Here is an 18618-nt window from a genome sequence, read left to right as displayed (position 1 = left end):
AGCAGTGGAGGGATAACTAAGATAAGCCCCCTGCACATGTGATAGATGTCTGTTGGCCTAAAGTCACCCCAATCCATGAAGTAGGGGTGACGGTCACGGTGTGAATCCTGACAAGTGTGTGTATGGTGTACGGAGCGGAGCCATGTGTGTGCAAGGTGTACGGAGCAGAGCCGTGTGTGTGCAAGGTGTATGGATCGGAGCCGTGTGTGTACGAGGTGTACGGAGCGGAGTCGTGTGTGTACGAGGTGTACGGATCAGAGCTATGTGTGTACCGTGTACAGAGCAAATCCGTGTGTGTACGGAGCGGAGCTACGTGTGTATGGATATCAAAACATTTTGCGGACTTATATATACTTTGCCGCATGAAGAGACCCATACATAAATTTAAAAAAAGTTAACTCTTTATTAAGTATCTATAAATTACAACAATATACAAAACCCAAAATAAAATAAACAAAGTGCCCAGACCAATGGAATAGAACAGATAGGCTAGAGATTATAAATTTATCTGCAATACATAACCATATTTATAGCTGACCCTTGTGGAGTAATAGAGAATAGTCATCACATAAATACGATATTTATTATGACAATAATATATAGTGAGGGGCTGTAACCATCCCATCATATGCTAAACACCGCATGTAGCCAGTATCCCTTATATCCATTAAGTATACATAGAATCACATATCCCACAACTTGTGCAAAAAAACCATAGAGGGGATAATCCGGATATACGGCAGTATACTTACAATAAGGGAGTATCCAAAAAGGGGTCAGCTATACCGATCAAAAGCCCACCGGTCTTTCCACGTGCGCCCCGACGCGCGTTTCGCCCATAAGCTTCTTCCGGGGGCTTTTGATCGGTATAGCTGACCCCTTTTTGGATACTCCCTTATTGTAAGTATACTGCCGTATATCCGGATTATCCCCTCTATGGTTTTTTTGCACAAGTTGTGGGATATGTGATTCTATGTATACTTAATGGATATAAGGGATACTGGCTACATGCGGTGTTTAGCATATGATGGGATGGTTACAGCCCCTCACTATATATTATTGTCATAATAAATATCGTATTTATGTGATGACTATTCTCTATTACTCCACAAGGGTCAGCTATAAATATGGTTATGTATTGCAGATAAATTTATAATCTCTAGCCTATCTGTTCTATTCCATTGGTCTGGGCACTTTGTTTATTTTATTTTGGGTTTTGTATATTGTTGTATTTTATAGATACTTAATAAAGAGTTAATTTTTTTTAAATTTATGTATGGGTCTTGTCACGATGTGGTAGGAAATATCATATAAGTTGAGTTTCTCTTGTCAGCCCAGGATGTGGGCTAAGAAACCCCCCTTCTCTTTTACTTCAGAGTTGAGCTTGCCTTGCCAATGTATGTGAGAGGGGAGTTTTATTGAAGAAAGGTATTTACGACCGGCATTTCCTGCCGCGTAAGCTCTTGTCCAGCTATCACTGGACTAGAACCTTCTAGAATCATGAAAGTCCTTTGTTCTGTTTTTGTAAGATATTAGGCAAATCGTTTAAGTTAAGACCACGAAAACATATATTTGTAATCTCCATCGAAGGAGCTACCCATCACTCTAAACATGAGCTTTTAACTCCATCAGGTGAAGAAGTAGGGATTTCTCGGTAAATATACATCCCAAATAGGACATATTTGATCTCACTAGAATGCCAGCGATAATACGAGATGAATGCTGGGTATGGTACGATTATGACATGTTCTGGAGAGAAGTTACGGGCATCAGATATATCTCATGCCCTGTTAGTAAAAAGGAAGAGGTAGGAGGGATTGGAAAAGCCAGCCCTTTCTGTGAGGTCACAGGCTGTAGGTTATAAAGTTGCTGGCAGGCTTCCAGGGGGTTGTTGTGAGTTTTTCCTGGACAGACCTGAGCAGCACGTCCAATGAGCTGGGACGTATGGTTGCCTGCAATGCAATGATCTGAGGAATGTGAGTGTTATCTTTTCTTCATTTAATCCTTTTATTTTCATAATTACCTTGTACATATTTGCAATTGTCTCACTTGTAACATCTTTGTAAAATATTTTTATAAAGCACTGCCTACTCCTTGTGGGGTATATTATTTCATGCCAGTTCTTCCTCCCTGCTCTAAAAACGTACCCTAAGTCTCTTGAAGGGGAATTACGCTACTGTTTTGGGTTAGCTCCGGACCCGTTTAATCGGAGCTGGTGGCAGCTTACCGTGTGCAGGGTTTTGGGGGTCACTGTAGCGACTGCGGCTTGATAATTATTGTTCCTGCCTGAGTGGGAGTAGTTATCGCGTCGCTGCAGCGCGCCCAATAGCCAGTACATAGCAGGCAGCCTTTCTGGCGGCTAAGTACCCTAGGTGCAGTACCTAATCTGACCTGAGAGTAAGGGGGGCACCAGAGAGCTGCAAGGGTTGAGTGAAACTGTAAGCGGGATACACAAATCCCTGCAGTTCATGGTATATGGAAGAGCAGTGGGATACCTAAAATAAGCCCCTGCTGTAAACTAAGAGGTCAATAACCTTGTGTGTTTTTTTTATCACATTGTGACAGTGGAGGGATAACGAGGATAAGCCCCCCTGCACATGTGATAGCCGTCTGCTGGTCTAAAGTCACCCCAATCCATGACCTAATGGTGGCAGTGGTCAGGAATCCTTGTGGATTTTCGTGACAAACTGCGGGCCACGGCTAAGGGATCGTGACAATTGGAGACAGTCACGGTGGGAATCGTGACAATTGGTGGCAGCGGTGGGATATTAGAGCATTAGTGATTTGGTTTGAGCAATCATTCCTCTCACTAAAAACTTGCAGAAAGTTCTTGCGAGAACCCTGCGCAAATAAGTTTGGGAGAACGAACTCAGTGCTTATTAGTTGTGAGACAATTGTGTACTGGTAATTATCCCCTCCCTTTTTCTTCGTTTTTCTATCCTATCTTTTACTTGGCAACCATGGTTGTGCTGGGAGAAACCTTTTATAAGAAGCAGTCCAAGGACACTCTTATGGCCTTGTGCATGTCACAGCAGATTGACTGTACCAACAAAACCAAGGCTCAAATGGTCGCTGAACTGGTGCAATTTGAAGCAGACCAAGCCAGGCCACAGAGCCCAAAGGCCGCAGAAGCCAGCACAAGCGAACATGGTGCTGCAGCAGAGGTCCAACCACCGAATACGGGCCCTACTGGCAACCAAGGGGGCGCAGACCTCCTCCTGCAGCTGGCTCTGCAACAATGCCCCGCAGATGACCTAGAGAGACGTCTGCAGCTGATCCAGCAATACCAGGACCGAGCCGAGCGAGAGGCCCAAGCGCAGCGGGAGTACCAGCTGCAGATGGCCCAACTGCAAATGCAGGGGTCGTCCCAGAGCCGTGAGCCCAGCAGCGCTCAGACACCAAAGCCCCGGCCCGACCACTTTCCTGTTATGGAAAAGGATGGGGACTTGGACACTTTTCTGCGGGCCTTTGAGAAAGCCTGCAGACAGTACCAGCTGCCTACACAAGAATGGGCACGATACCTGACACCAGGGCTGAGAGGAAAAGCTCTGGAGGCGTTTGCTGCCCTCCCTCAAGAAAAAGATGGTGACTATGAGGCCATCAAGCAGGCTCTCATAGCCAAGTACCAGCTTACACCCGAGGTTTACCGTAAAAAGTTTCGGACCCTCCAACGTGGCCCACACGACAGTTACAGTGATATGGTGCATGGACTGGGGACCCACTTTGACCAGTGAACCCAAGGATTGTCAGAGACCACCTTTGCACAGCTGCGAGACCTGATGATCAAAGACCAGTTCTTCCATCTTTGCCCAGCTGAGGTGCGACAGTTCGTGATGGACAGAGAACCCAAAGACGTGACAAAAGCAGCGCAGATTGCCGATGCCTATGAGGCCAACCGTAGATCGGAAGTGCGGAAGCCAGTCACCTCCAGCTGGAGAGGGGGTAAGCCTGCATCCAACGCCAGTACCCCTGCCAGCCAAGACACCAGAGGTCCTGTCCCCGTGGCCAACAGCACCAGACCTACCACCGAACTTCGCCAGTGTTACCACTGCAGGCAGACTGGTCATATCAGTACGCAATGTCCAGCCAAGCAGAACCTCCCATCCAAGGCCCCAGGGCCTAATGCAGCAGTTCTTTTGGTGGGTGGTGTGGTTGGGAGGGTGTGTGACAACGTACAGCCTGTCACTGTGGGAGGTCGTGTTGCTACAGGCCTCAAGGACACCGGGGCTGAACGAACCCTCATCCGACCCAAACTGGCGGCCCCTGAAGAAATCATTCCGGGGAAAACCCTAACTGTCACTGGGATTGGGGGCATCAGCTGTCCCTTACCGATGGCCCGGGTTTATATTGATTGGGGTGCCGGGAGCGGGGTGAAGGAAGTGGGGCTGTCTGATAATTTGCCCACTGATGTTTTGTTGGGGACTGATTTGGGGAGGTTGTTTGCATACTACGTCCCTGACACCCCTCCCCAATCTGCTAATAAGGGTAACGTTAACCCTGATGATGATGATGATGGGAAATCGCATGTGTTGCCTGACCATGCTTTATCTTGTAATGATGCATCTGTTAACCATTTTTTCCCTAGGATTGATGGTGGAAATGTTGTACCTGTGCCAACTGTATCTGATAATGATGTTTCTGTGAAAGTTGATGTGCCCATAGGTACAGGAGTGCTCAGCCACGTCGCTCTGCGGCGTGAGACGGCTGAGGAACCCCTAGCAGGGGCAAGTGTCGGTGCTACCGGAAATGGGGAGATACATGGGAACCGTGAGGAAGGTGATGCCATGCAATTGACCAGTGCCACCGAGGAAGGTAACTGGCCCATAAGTAGCAATGCTCCTGAGGTAATGGGGGTGGATGGGGAGGTAGAGCCCATAGCAGCATCGGCTGATGGGTCGATAGAAACCCCCGGGGAGACAGCCTACGTAGCTGCTGTCACCTGCAGTCAGAGTGCCCGGAACGCAGATAACTGTCTGCCTCCCAGACCCTCCTCAGTCATCAGTATGACTGAACCAGAGGTGGACCCAGTGCAGGTCCCAGAGGGCTCCCGTGGGGAAGGGACCCTGACGTCGCTTCTGGCTTCCCCTAGCCAGGAGTTTCAGGCCGCTCTGCACACAGATGCGAGCCTAGAGAGTTTGAGACAACTCGCCGGGATGCCATTCTCCGAGACTGATAAGGAGAAGGTGTTCTGGGAACAGGGAAGGTTGTACCGGGAGACAGTACCCGGAGAATCACAAAAGGAGTGGTTGAGGGAAAGACAGCTGGTCGTCCCGCAGCTATTCCGGGGTGAGTTGTTGCAGATTGCCCATGAGATCCCGCTAGCTGGACACTTGGGGATCAGCAAAACTAAGGCCCGGCTGTCTCAACACTTCTATTGGCCTAAGATGGGGACAGATGTGTCAAACTACTGCCGCTCCTGTGTCACCTGTCAAAGAGTGGGGAAGGCGGGGCTTGCTCTTAAGGCTCCCCTGATCCCTTTGCCAGTGATAGAGGAGCCTTTCCAGAGGATCGCGGTGGACCTTTTGGGCCCGCTGGCCGTCCCCAGCAGCTCTGGAAAGCGATTTATTCTTACTGTGGTAGACTACGCTATCCGGTACCCAGAGGCAGTAGCTCTGTCTTCAACTAGGGCAGATAAGGTGGCGGATGCCCTGTTGGCTATCTTTGCACGGGTAGGATTTCCCAGAGAAATGCTTACTGATCAAGGGACCCAATTTATGTCTCACCTAAGGGAGGCTCTCTGTAAGAAAATGCAGGTGAAGCACCTGGTATCGAGTGCATATCACCCACAGACCAATGGCTTGTGTGAACGCTTCAATGGTACCCTCAAACAGATGCTACGCATGCTGGTTGAGACACAAGGGCGTGACTGGGAGCGGTACCTCCCACACCTGCTATTTGCTTACCGAGAGGTTCCGCAGGCCTCGACGGGGTTCTCCCCCTTCGAGCTCCTGTACGGCAGGCGAGTCCGGGGACCCCTTGGGTTGGTAAGAGAATCCTGGGAAGAGGAGCCGAACCCTTCTGAAGTGTCCATAGTGGAGTATGTCATGCGCTTCCGTGACAAGATGCAGACCTTAACGCAGTTGGTGCATGACAACATGACGCAGGCTCAGGCTGATCAGAAGCACTGGTACGACCAGAACGCCCGGGAGCGGACCTACCACGTGGGTCAAAAGGTGTGGGTGCTGGTTCCTGTACCAACGGATAAGCTTCAGGCAGCCTGGGAGGGCCCGTACGTCGTCCACAATCAGCTCAACCTGGTCACCTATGTGGTCATGCTTGACCACACTCGGGGTAGGCGAAAGGCCTTTCACGTCAACATGATGAAGGCTCATCACGAACGTGAACCTTTCGTCCTACCGGTCTGCAGCGCACCCGAAGACGGGGAGGAAGACGCCCTCCTGGACATGCTGGCCCAAGCCAAGGCCCGTGGGTCCATTGAGGACGTGGAGGTAAGTGCCTCGCTAGATGAACCACAGCGGTTGCAGTTGCAAACCACACTGGAACCCTTCCGGGTCGTGTTCTCCAACCGGCCTGGAAGGACTGAGTTAGCGGTCCACGAGGTGGACACCGGGAATCACGCCCCACTACGGCGAACACCCTATCGAATCTCTGACCAGGTGCAGCAGATTATGCGCCAGGAGATCGATGAGATGTTACAGCTGGGGGTGATTCGACGGTCAAAGAGCACGTGGGCCTCACCTGTAGTTCTCGTGCCAAAGAAGGACCGGACCACTCGGTTCTGCGTGGACTACAGGGGGCTCAACGCCATTACAGCCTCTGACGCGCACCCAATGCCGCGCATCGAGGAGCTACTTGAGAAGTTAGCTGGCGCAAAGTACCTGACAATAATGGATCTCAGTCGAGGATACTGGCAGATTCCCCTGAGCCCCGAGGCGCAGGAGAAGTCCGCCTTTATCACACCCTTTGGACTGTACGAGTCCACGGTCATGCCCTTCGGCATGAAGAATGCCCCTGCCACTTTCCAGCGGATGGTCAATCTCCTGCTTCAGGGACTGGAGAAGTACGCTGTGGCGTACTTAGATGACATTGCCATCTTCAGTCCTTCCTGGGATGAACACCTGCAGCATCTCGAGGAGGTGCTCGGGCGAATTCACCGAGCAGGACTGACTATCAAGCCGGGAAAGTGCCAGATGGGCATGAGGGAGGTCCACTACCTGGGGCACCGAGTAGGCGGAGGCACCCTGAAACCGGAGCCTGACAAAGTGGGCGTGATCGTGAACTGGCCCACTCCTGGGACCAAGAAACAGGTGATGTCCTTCCTGGGCACTGCAGGGTACTATAGGCGCTTTGTGCAGCACTACAGTAGCCTGGCAAAACCTTTGACGGACCTCACCAGGAAAAAGCTACACCACATCGTCAAGTGGACAGATGGCTGTGAGGGGGCCTTCCAGGCGTTGAAAACAGCACTGTGCAACGCCCCTGTGTTGAAAGCAGTCGACAGCAGTCGACCGTTCTTGGTACAGACCGACGCCAGCGAGTTTGGCCTTGGTGCTGTGCTCAGCCAGGTTGACTCGGAGGACCAAGAGCACCCCGTGTTGTACCTGAGCCGGAAACTTTTGCCGAGGGAAGTGGCCTACTCCACCATTGAGAAGGAGTGCCTGGCCATAGTCTGGGCCCTGCAGCGCTTGCAGCCCTACTTGTATGGCCGCACCTTCACTGTGGTGACCGACCACGACCCTCTGCGCTGGCTAAGCACCATGTGTGGAACCAATGGCAGGTTGCTACGCTGGAGCCTTGCCCTTCAGCAATTTGACTTCACCATTAAACACAAAGCGGGCAAAGAGCATGGGAATGCAGATGGACTCTCCTGCCAGGGTGAACCCACTGAGGTGCGCATGGAGGCATACCGAGAGGTTCTGCCACCGTAGCGCACGCCAAAAGGGGGAGGTGTCACGATATGGTAGGAAATATCATATAAGTTGAGTTTCTCTTGTCAGCCCAGGATGTGGGCTAAGAAACTCCCCTTCTCTTTTACTTCAGAGTTGAGCTTGCCTTGCCAATGTATGTGAGAGGGGAGTTTTATTGAAGAAAGGTATTTACGACCGGCATGTCCTGCCGCGTAAGCTCTTGTCCAGCTATCACTGGACTAGAACCTTCTAGAATCATGAAAGTCCTTTGTTCTGTTTTTGTAAGATATTAGGCAAATCGTTTAAGTTAAGACCACGAAAACATATATTTGTAATCTCCATCGAAGGAGCTACCCATCACTCTAAACATGAGCTTTTAACTCCATCAGGTGAAGAAGTAGAGATTTCTCGGTAAATATACATCCCAAATAGGACATATTTGATCTCACTAGAATGCCAGCGATAATACGAGATGAATGCTGGGTATGGTACGATTATGACATGTTCTGGAGCGAAGTTACGGGCATCAGATATATCTCATGCCCTGTTAGTAAAAAGGAAGAGGTAGGAGGGATTTGAAAAGCCAGCCCTTTCTGTGAGGTCACAGGCTGTAGGTTATAAAGTTGCTGGCAGGCTTCCAGGGGGTTGTTGTGAGTTTTTCCTGGACAGACCTGAGCAGCACGTCCAATGAGCTGGGATGTATGGTTGCCTAGAATGCAATGATCTGAGAAATGTGAGTGTTATCTTTTCTTCATTTAATCCTTTTACTTTCATAATTACCTTGTACATATTTGCAATTGTCTCACTTGTAACATCTTTGTAAAATATTTTTATAAAGCACTGCCTACTCCTTGTGGGGTATATTATTTCATGCCAGTTCTTCCTCCCTGCTCTAAAAACGTACCCTAAGTCTCTTGAAGGGGAATTACGCTACTGTTTTGGATTAGCTCCGGACCCGTTTAATCAGAGCTGGTGGCAGCTTACCGTGTGCAGGGTTTTGGGGGTCACTGTAGCGACTGCGGCTTGATAATTATTGTTCCTGCCTGAGTGGGAGTAGTTATCGCGTCGCTGCAGCGCGCCCAATAGCCAGTACATAGCAGGCAGCCTTTCTGGCGGCTAATTACCCTAGGTGCAGTACCTAATCTGACCTGAGAGTAAGGGGGGCGCCAGAGAGCTTCAAGGGTTGAGTGAAACTGTAAGCGGGATACACAAATCCCTGCAGTTCATGGTATATGGAAGAGCTCTGGGATACCTAAAATAAGCCCCTGCTGTAAACTAAGAGGTCAATAACCTTGTGTGTTTTTTTTATCACATTGTGACAGTGGAGGGATAACGAGGATAAGCCCCCCTGCACATGTGATAACCGTCTGCTGGTCTAAAGTCACCCCAATCCGTGACCTAATGGTGGCAGTGGTCAGGAATCCTTGTGGATTTTCGTGACAAACTGCGGGCCACGGCTAAGGGATCGTGACTATTGGAGACAGTCACGGTGGGAATCGTGACAGGTCTCTTCATGCGGCAAAGTATATATAAGTCCGCAAAATGTTTTGATGTTCAGTGGAAGTGCCATTATTGAGAAATTAAGAGGACTAATTTGGTATTCTGATACGTGTGTATGGAGCAGAGCCGTGTGTGTACAAGGTGTATGGAGCAGAGCTGTGTGTGTACAAGGTGTACGGAGCAGAGCCGTGTGTGTACAAGGTGTACGGAGCAGAGCCGTGTGTGTACAAGGTGTACAGAGCGGAGCCATGTGTGTACGAGGTGTATGGAGCGGAGCTGTGTGTGTACGAGGTATACGGAGTGGAGCCGTGTGCGTACGGTGTATGGAGCGGAACCGTGTGTGTACAAGGTGTATGGAGCGGAGCCGTGTGTGTACGAGGTGTACGGAGCAGAGCCGTGTGTGTACGGATCGGAGCCATGTGTGTAAGATGTGTATGGAGCGGAGCCGTGTGTGTACAAGGTGTACGGAGCAGAGCCGTGTGTGTACGGTGTACGGAGCAGAGCCGTGTGTGTACGAGGTGTACGGAGCGGAGCCGTGTGTGTATGAGGTGTACGGAGCGGAGCCTGTGTGTACGAGGTGTACGCATCGGAGCTGCATGTGTACGAGGTGTACGGAGCGGATCCGTGTGTATACAAAGTGTACGGAGCGGAGCCGTGTGTGTACGGAGCAGGACCGCGTACGGAGCCGTGTGTGTACGGAGCGGTTACGTGTGTGTACGAAGTGTACGAAGCTGAGCCGTGTGTGTACTTGGTGTATGGAGCAGAGCCTCGTGTGTACGAGGTGTACGGAGCAGAGCTACGTGTGTACGGTGTACAGAGCAGAGCCGAGTGTGTATGAGGTGTACGGAGCGGATCTACGTGTGTACGGTGTACGGAGCAGAGCCGTGTGTGTACAAGGTGTACGGAGCGGAGCCGTGTGTGTATGAGGTGTACGGAGCAGATCTGTGTGTGTACAGTGTATGGAGCAGATCTGTGTGTGTACAGAGCGGAGCCATGTGTGTACGAGGTGTATGGAGCGGAGCTGTGTGTGTACGAGGTATACGGAGTGGAGCCGTGTGCGTACGGTGTACGGTGCGGAACCGTGTGTGTACAAGGTGTATGGAGCGGAGCCGTGTGTGTACGAGGTGTACGGAGCAGAGCCGTGTGTGTACGGAGCGGCGCCATGTGTGTACGATGTGTATGGAGCGGAGCCGTGTGTGTACAAGGTGTACGGAGCAGAGCCGTGTGTGTACGGTGTACGGAGCAGAGCCGTGTGTGTACGGTGTACGGAGCAGAGCCGTGTGTGTACGAGGTGTACGGAGCGAAGCCGTGTGTGTATGAGGTGTACGGAGCGGAGCCACGTGTGTACGAGGTGTACGCATCGGAGCTGCATGTGCACGAGGTGTACGGAGCGGATCCATGTGTATACAAAGTGTATGGAGCGGAGCCGTGTGTGTACAGAGCAGGACTGCGTACGGAGCCGTGTGTGGACGGAGCGGTTACATGTGTGTACGAGGTGTACGGAGCGGAGCCGTGTGTGTACTTGGTGTATGGAGCAGAGCCTCGTGTGTACGAGGTGTACGGAGCGGAGCTACGTGTGTACGGTGTACAGAGTAGAGCCGAGTGTGTACGAGGTGTACGGAGCGGATCTACGTGTGTACGGTGTACGGAGCAGAGCCGTGTGTGTACAAGGTGTATGGAGCGGAGCCGTGGGTGTATGAGGTGTACGGAGCAGAGCCATGTGTGTACGAGGTGTACGGAGCAGTGCCGTGTGTGTATGAGGTGTACGGAGCAGAGGCGTGTGTGTACGAAGTGTATGGAGCGGAGCTGTGGGTGTATAAGGTGTACGGAGCGGAGCCGTGTGTGTACGAGGTGTACGGAGCGGAGCCGTGTGTATACAAAGTGTACAGAGCAGATCCGTGTGTGTACGGAGCAGGACCGGTTACGTGTGTGTACGAGGTGTACGGAGCGGAGCCGTGTGTGTATGAGGTGTACGGATTGGAGCTTCATGTGTACGAGGTGTACGGAGCGGAGCCGTGTGTATACAAAGTGTGCAGAGCAGAGCCGTGTGTGTACGGAGCAGGACCGGTTACGTGTGTGTACGAGGTGTACGGAGCGGAGCCGTGTGTGTACTTGGTGTACGGAGCAGAGCCTCGTGTGTACGAGGTGTACGGAGCAGAGCCGTGTGTGTACGAGGTGTTCGGAGCGGTTACACGTGTGTACGAGGTGTACAGAGCGGAGCCGCGTGTGTACGAGGTGTACGGAGCGGAGCCGAGTGTGTAAGAGGTGTACGGAGAGGAGCCGCGTGTGTTCGAGGTGTACGGAGCGGATCCGTGTGTGTACGAAGTGTACGGAGCAGATCCGCCTGTGCACGAGGTGTACGGAGAGGAGCCGTGTGTACAAGGTGTACGGAGCGGAACCGTTTGTGTACTGAGCGGAGCCGCGTGTGTACGAGGTGTACGGAGTGGAGCCGCGTGTGTACAAGGTGTACGGAGCAGAGCCGCATGTGTACAAGGTGTACGGAGCAGAGCCGCATGGGTACAAGGTGTACGGAGCAGAGCCGCGTGGGTACAAGGTGTACGGAGCAGAGCCACGTGTGTACAAGGTGTACGGAGCAGATCCGTGTGTGTACAAGGTGTACGGAGCAGAGCCATGTTTGTACGAGGTGTACGGAGGAGAGCCGTGTGTGTACGAGGTGTACGGAGGAGAGCCGCTTGTGTACAAGGTGTACGGAGCGGAGCCGTGTGTGTACAAGGTGTACAGAGCAGAGCCGTGTGTGTACGAGGTGTACGGAGCGGAGCCATATGTGTACAAGGTGCACAGAGTGGAGCCGTGTGTGTATGGAGCAGAGCCGCATGTGTACGAGGTGTACGGAGCGCAGCCGCGTGTGTACGAGGTGTACACAGCACAGCCGTGTGTGTACGAGGTGTACCGAGCGGAGCCGCGTGTGTACGAGATGTATCGAGCGGAGCCGTGTGTGTGTACGGTGTGAGTCGCATGTACATTACTCCCAACCGTCCCGGATCCAGCGGGACAGTCCTAATTTTGAGACTCTGTCCCGGCCGGTATCCTCCTTTTTCCGCATGGCCTCAGACCATTTTTACCGCCGCTTTAAACTACTAGCGCAATTTCTAGCTGTGTCAGTTTGGAGCAGATATTGCTCCTCGCTCCGACACTGACTGGCACAGGAGACACGGAGAGGTCTTTACCAGTGGCGTACTGGAGCTGCAGCGACGTGAGCAGTCAGCGGCGTGGGAGAGGAAGCTGTCGGCTGCTGCGAGGGAGCGCGGTGAGAGGTGTGTGTATGTGTGTAGTGATGGAGAAGGCAATGATGGGGGTTGGGGAGAAGGCAATGATGGTGGCGTGAGGGGAAGGATGGGGGTGGGGTAACTATGTGCCATTATACTGTACGCAGCATCATGTGTGGCCATTATACTGTATGGAGCATCATGTGTGGCCATTATACCGTACTAGATGGTGGCCCGATTCTAACGCATCGGGTATTCTAGAATATGCATCTCCACGTAGTATATTGCACAGCCCACATAGTATATTGCCCAGCCACATAGTATGTTGCCCAGCCACTTAGTATATTGCCCAGACACGTAGTATATTGCCCAGCCACGTAGTATATTGCCCAGCCACGTAGTATATTGCCCAGCGACGTAGTATATTGCCCAGTGACGTAGTATATTGCCCAGTGATCTAGTATATTGCCCAGCCACGTAGTATATTGCCCAGCCATGTAGTATATTGCAAAGCGACGGAGTATACAGCACAGAGCCACATAGTATATTGCCCAGTGACGTAGTATATTGCCCAGTGACGTAGTATATTGCCCAGTGATCTAGTATATTGCCCAGCCACGTAGTATATTGCCCAGCCATGTAGTATATTGCACAGCGACGTAGTATACAGCACAGAGCCACATAGTATATTGCCCAGCCACGTAGTATATTGCCCAGCCATGAAGTATATTGCCCAGCTACGTAGTATATTGCCCAGCCACGTATGTCACAGGTTAAAAAATAAAAAATAAACATACTCACCTTCCGATCCGAGGGCCCCTTGTAGTTCTAACATACTCACCATACTTGTAGTTCTGTCGCCTGTGCGCGGTACAGGCGGCAGCTTCCGGTCCCAGGGTGTGATGACGTCGCGGTCACATGACCATGACGTCATGGCAGGTCCTTCTCACGCAGGCGCGCAGGGCCTGTGATGATGTCGCGGTCACATGACGTCATGGCAGGTCCTTCTCCCATACGATCCTTGCCACCGGAACCTGCTGCTTGCCCGGAGCGGTTACCGGAGGGTCGCGAGGAGCGGGAAAGGCGGCGGAAGGTGAGTATATAATGATTTTTTATTTTTTTAAAATTATTTTTAACATTAGATCCTTTTACTATTGACGCTGCATAGGCAGCGTCAATAGTAAAAACTTGGTCACACAGGGTTAATAGCGGCGGTAACGGAGTGAGTTACCCACGGCATAACGCAGTCCGTTACCTCTGGCATTAACCCTATGTGAGCGGTGACTGCGGGGAATATGGAGCGGGCGCCGGGTACTGACTGCAGGGGAGTAGGGAGGGACTAATCGGACTGTGGCCGTCGCTAATTGGTCGCGGCAGCAATGACAGGCAGCTGGAGACCAATCAGCGAATGAATGTCTGTGACAGACAGAAGGACAGACAGAAGGACAGACAGAAAGACGGAAGTGACCCTTAGACAATTATATAGTAAATGGAGCATCATGTGTGGCCTTTATACTGTATGGAGCATCATGTGCGGCCATTATACAGTATGGAGCACTGTGTGGCCATTATACTGTATGGAGCATCATGCAGGGCCATTATACTGTATGGAGCATCATGTTGGGCCATTATACTGTACGCAGCATCATGTGTGGCCATTATACAGTATGGAGCACTGTGGCCATTATACAGTATGGAGCATCATGTGGGGCTATTATACAGTATGGAGCACTGTGTGGCCATTATACAGTGTTAAGCATCATGTGTGGCCTTTATACAGTATTGAGCATCATGTGTGGCCATTGTACAGTATGCAGCACTGTGTGGCCATTTTTTAGTATTGAGCATCATGTGTGGCCATTATACAGTATGGGGCCATTCTACTGTACGCAGCACCATGTGTGGCCATTATACAGCATTGAGCATCATGTGTGGCCATTATACAGTATTGAGCATCATGTGGGGCCATTATGCAGTATTGAGCATCATGTGGGGCCATTATACAGTATGGAGCATCATGTGTGGCCATTATACAATATTGAGCATCATGTGGGGTCATTATACAGTGTGGAGCATCATGTGTGGCCATTATACAGTATGGAGCACTGTGTGGCCATTATACAGTATGGAGCACTGTGTGGCCATTATACAGTATGGAGCACTGTGTTGCCATTATACAGTATGGAGCATTATGTGGGGCCGTTATACAGTATGGAGCACTGTGTGGCCATTATACAGTATTGAGCATCATGTGTGGTCATTATACAGTATTGAGCATCATGTGTGGCCATTATACAGTATGGAGCACTGTGTGGCCATTATACAGTATGGAGCACTGTGTGGCCATATTTTTTTCTGTTTATAATTATTGTTTCTGAAACAGTCTGAGCAGCAGTGCTAAATGGCTGTGGTTGGGACGTGGATATGGGTGTGACTAGTTGTGAAATGGGTGTGGTCAGAGGCGTGGCCTAAAACGTGCACCTCAAACTTTATACCTCCTTCCCTTCTTCAAAAGTTGGGAGGTATGGTACCGCATTTGCCAGATCACGGCAAGTGCCGCAAATCCCATAGGCAGTTTTTTCTATACATTTTTATATTTGCTGTATATTTTTTTATATATATATTTTTTATACATTTTCATGCATGGCCGCTTTCTGTGGCAAACATTATCTATTAAACATATATTTATAATATATACCGTTTTTAATATGGTCCAGAGCTAGTAGTATTGTTTAGGGGTCCTAACAGCTGACAGGAAGTATGTATATATTTTTTGACAACCCTGATACGATAGGGGTTTTTTATTATGTGGTGCGGTATTAGGCTGGCATCTCAGACCTATATGGAGCAAGGCAGGTGGGGCGGGACTTTTAGCCCTGAGGGGTAGGCACAGGTGTGTAGCGGAGGTATTTAACGGAGGAGTTCCTGGACAGATCTTGAACCCTGATGAAGAAGGGCGTTTACCCTTCGAAACGCGTCGGTTAGTCTTTTTGTCCTAGAAAGGCTCCGTAGGCCCGTGACGTCACACGCTGCTTGTCAGCGGCGGCCATTTTTTCTTTCAGTGTAACCAGGGGCGCCTCTGGCCCCGACGTCTCCTGGCTCTACACTGAGCAGCTACACCTCGCACTGGTCTAGGCGGCACCAGCCAACGTGCGCCCACCTGACCGCTACTACCCGCAGGTCATTCCATCCTCGCACCTGCCGAGCCCACCGGTGAGACACGCACACCATCTCCGGTACCCACCACGAGCAGATTGGCGGGATGTCAGCATAATATACTTTTCCCTGCGGACCACACTTCCATATGGTAAGAACTATTATTACTAAGTTTATTCCAGCACATAAGTGTGATTAATGTACTAGGTACGGGCACCACACATGTCCATGGTTATTTTAATGTAATGCATACACACCTGGATGTGCGGTACATGGTCTAAGGAGACCTCTATTGTTGTCATTGCCAGATTGCTATGAGCGCCACCCCGTAGTCTGCGCTCATAGCAAGTGATTTCTGCTACACACAGGCGATCTGATCATCGCCTGTATGTAGCAGAGCCGATCAGACAACTGCAGCTTCTAGTTTCCCATGGAGACTATTAAAGCATGAAGAAATTAAAAAAAGTTTTTAAAATTATTAAAATATATAACAAAAATCAAACATACACATATTTGGTATCGACGAGTTCAGAATCGCCCAATCTATCAATAAAAAAAAGAATTAACCCGATGACTAAACGGTGTAACGAGAAAAAAAAGTCAAAATATCAGAATTACTTTTTTTGGTTGCTGCTATGTCGCAATAAAATGCAATAACGGGAGATCAAAAGATCATATCTATACCAAAATGGTATAAAAAAATAAGCCCTCACTCAACTCCAGATCCCGAAAATGAGACGCTACAGGTCTCGGAAAATGGCACAATTTTTTTTTTACCAAGGTTTGGATTTTTTTTTCACTACTTAAATAAGAAAGAACCTAGACATGTTTGGTGTCTATGAACTCGTCATGACATGGAGAATAATAATGGCAAGTACACAGAATTCTCCCTGTGACACCATTAGAGCTTGTGACTCAGCAGCTTAAAACTCCTATCTGAAGTGTTTTAAGCCTGTGGGTTTAAGACCAGGAGACTCAGTGAAAACAAAAGTTGATTTTTTTGTAATTGCTTATAATTTTTACTACTTTTATTCAACCAAAAAATCTTGTTCCTCACCTCAGTATACACCTCAGGATACAGGGACCATAAATATACTTTGGTATACAGGGCAGGCTCCAGGTTTCTGAGGGCCCCGGGCGAAAGAGTCTCAGTGGGCCCCCCTCTTTAATACATACCACGATTCATGATGCACAGATACAGCAGAGAAATATAGCACAGCCAAGTAGCATACAGCCCACGTAGTATATAACACAGCCCACGTAATATATAACACAGCCCACGTAGTATATAACACAGTCCACGTAGTATATTGCCCAGCCACGTAGTATATAGCACAGCCCCCGTAGTATATAGCACAGACACGTAGTATATTGCCCAGCCACGTAATATATTGCACAGCCAAGTAATATATTGCACAGCCGTGTAGTATATAGCACAGCCACGTAGTATATAGCACAGCCACGTAGTATACAGTATAGCAAAGAGAAGTAGTATATAACACAGCCCATGCAGTATATAACACAGGCCATGTAGTATAGAGCACAGCGATGTAGTATATTGCCCAGCCACATAATATATACCACAGCCACGTAGTATATAGCACAGAGACGTAGTATATAGTACAGGCAACCCACGTAGTATATAACACAGGCAGCCCACGTAGTATATAACACAGGCAGCCCACGTAGTATATAATATAGCACAGCCAGCCATGTAGTATATAGTCTACAATTCCTGTCCCAGCATCATTCAGATGCCATACTGTAGAGGTCTGTCTGTGTAGTGTAGGACTCTGACTACAAGTCCCAGGCAGGCTGCATCCATTCCCCCCGCAATGCTTGTGACCAGGAACTTGAAAGGAAGACAGTCAGTCACACTGCTTCACTTTCACCGTCACGTCACTCAGTCACCAGTCAGTCACAAGTTGACTCACCCACCACCACGCCATCGCTTTCGCCCCCGACCGTTGTGGACACAGGATCTGCACATGCATGCACTGACGAATTCTGCTCGTCTTTCTGCTGCTCGCTGCACTGGAACTGGACAGTGGACTCGGGTCCCGGACCGTGACGATCTGTGTGTCAGCGCTGCACTGCTCTTCTTAGGATGACGAGCTCCTCACTCTCACCCAGAAGTAATGACCGCCGGCCCGGAAGTGACGACCACCGGCCCGAAAGTGATGACCGCCGGCACGGAAGTGACTCTTCTATCCCCATGGTGATTGGTGAGTATTCCTGCAGTGAGTCCCAGTCAGTGAGTCCCGCCTCCTGCTGCCGGGAATCATATATCCGCTCCAGCTCCGCCTCCGAGTCCTGGCTGGAGTCACACAGACACAGCACACTAGCACAGGGAGGTAGAGTCGGACTCGGGAATGATGTAGTCCAGCTTCGGGGACCCCCAGGAGCGCATGATGCACTGCGCATCAGTGTCGGCATAATAAGTGTCTTACCGTTATGGGCCCCCCAGTCTCGCCAGGGCCCCGACACTTGCCCGGGTGCTGACGCCGGCCCTGTTGGTACACACAATGGATCTCTATGAACTTGTATAAGCTGCTTCAGGATTCATTGCCTGCTATACAGGTCAATATAACCAAATTCTCCTAACTACATCATAGTGGGCTGTAGCTCAGTGATAAAGCAACATACTGGGAACAGAGATGCAAGTTTGTGTACTGGGGAGACCAGATCACACTGTGTGATCTCAAATGTTCACCCAATTTCAGGAAACACCGTGATTGGTCTCCTGCAATTTATGCAGAGAGCAGCCCTGCCCCCGAGGAGGAGCCACTGGGAGGGAGCAATGAAGCCATTGGAGAGGTGACTATAGAAGCTTGGATGAAAGCTGTGATGTGACGGGATGTGGGACT

The sequence above is a fragment of the Ranitomeya variabilis genome, chromosome 4 (assembly GCF_051348905.1).
Source record: "Ranitomeya variabilis isolate aRanVar5 chromosome 4, aRanVar5.hap1, whole genome shotgun sequence".
Lineage (NCBI taxonomy): Eukaryota > Metazoa > Chordata > Amphibia > Anura > Dendrobatidae > Ranitomeya > Ranitomeya variabilis.
The sequence above is the reverse complement of the archived record's forward strand: the minus strand, read 5'-3'. Positions refer to the sequence as shown.